We start from the raw sequence: 1,399 nt of genomic DNA on the forward strand, positions 1-1,399 counted from the left end.
TTTTAGTTAAAATAGATTACAATTGAATGTTAACCTCAAGAAACGTGAAGAAAAAAATGTTCATTGACAAGAAAAGTCCATTTATAGCCATTTATGACTTCAAAAGCCTTATTACTTGCTTTAAATGGTTTTATAATCTCATAATTGACTTTAAGTTGAACTGTTTTCTTTTTTTGTTAAAACAGATTATAATTAAATGTCTACCTTGAGAAAAGTAAAAAAAAAGCCATTCATTGGCAAGAAAAGTCTATTTATAGTCACCCATGCCTTCGAAATCCTTATTCTCACTTTAAATGGTTTGATAATCTCATAATTGATTTGAAGTTGAATTTATTTGTATTTTTTGTTAAAACAAATTTTAAATGGAGGTCTATCTCGGGAAACATGAAGAAAAAGATATTCATTGGTAAGAAAAGTTTATCTATAGTCACTTATGCCTTTCAAAGGCTTATTACTCGCTTTAAATGGTTTTATAATCTCATACTTGACTTTAAGCTGAATCTTTTTTTTATTTTTAGTTAAAATCGATTATAATTATATGTCTACCTTGAGAAACATGAAGACAAGATATTCATTGGCAAGAAAAGTGTAACATCCGACTCACATGGCCGTTACCGACAAACAGGCCATGAAAACAAGCCTACACAACCCGGCTAGCCTTTTAAGCATTTTATTCCACCTATGTTTATTTTCCTCACATTTTCATTTCTACAGTAATTAAGTTTGCCAATCATCAATATCGTGATCTCATCCATAACTCACATTTAAATAATAATGTCTCAATAATAGTTCACGTATTTCGATAACATAACTCCATACTTTTAAATTCACAATATTTAAAGATCTTAGTCTCAAAATAATCCTAAACACATCATTCATTACAATTTTAAAACGACTCGACGACTAGACAACGGAGCGACGCAAAGAGAGCTAGGAGATGCCATTACCTACATGACTGTAAAGGATTCCTCACCAATGATGTCTCTAACTATCTATTTATCTGCATATTAAACAACGTGAGTGATTCTGACAAACTCAGTGATCATCGGCTCCGTGAGTAAGTGGGGAGGGGAAACAAACATAAGGATGGAATATTTATAAATCAAAGAGTAAGCGTAGAAAACCTACTTCATTAATCTGAGAGATTTTTATACCTTGCAAGTCTTAAGAATAATGAATCAAGTAAAATGGTTATATTTATCATGCAAGAAAATCTTTCAACTTTAATATTCTTTCAATAGTAAATTCAATGGCAAGTGTAAAATGACATGTCTTAAGCATAAAAATGCGAAATAACTAGTCACTTATAAATACATAAATTCCACTTACCATTTCATTAAAATTCTTTTTTTTAGTGTTAATGCCGTGCCATGTATATTATCTTCAAGTAAGCATGATC

The sequence above is a fragment of the Theobroma umbraticum genome, unplaced genomic scaffold (genome assembly GCF_002168275.2).
Source record: "Theobroma umbraticum cultivar Fairchild unplaced genomic scaffold, ASM216827v3 scaffold_95.0, whole genome shotgun sequence".
Classification (NCBI taxonomy): Eukaryota; Viridiplantae; Streptophyta; class Magnoliopsida; order Malvales; family Malvaceae; genus Theobroma; species Theobroma umbraticum.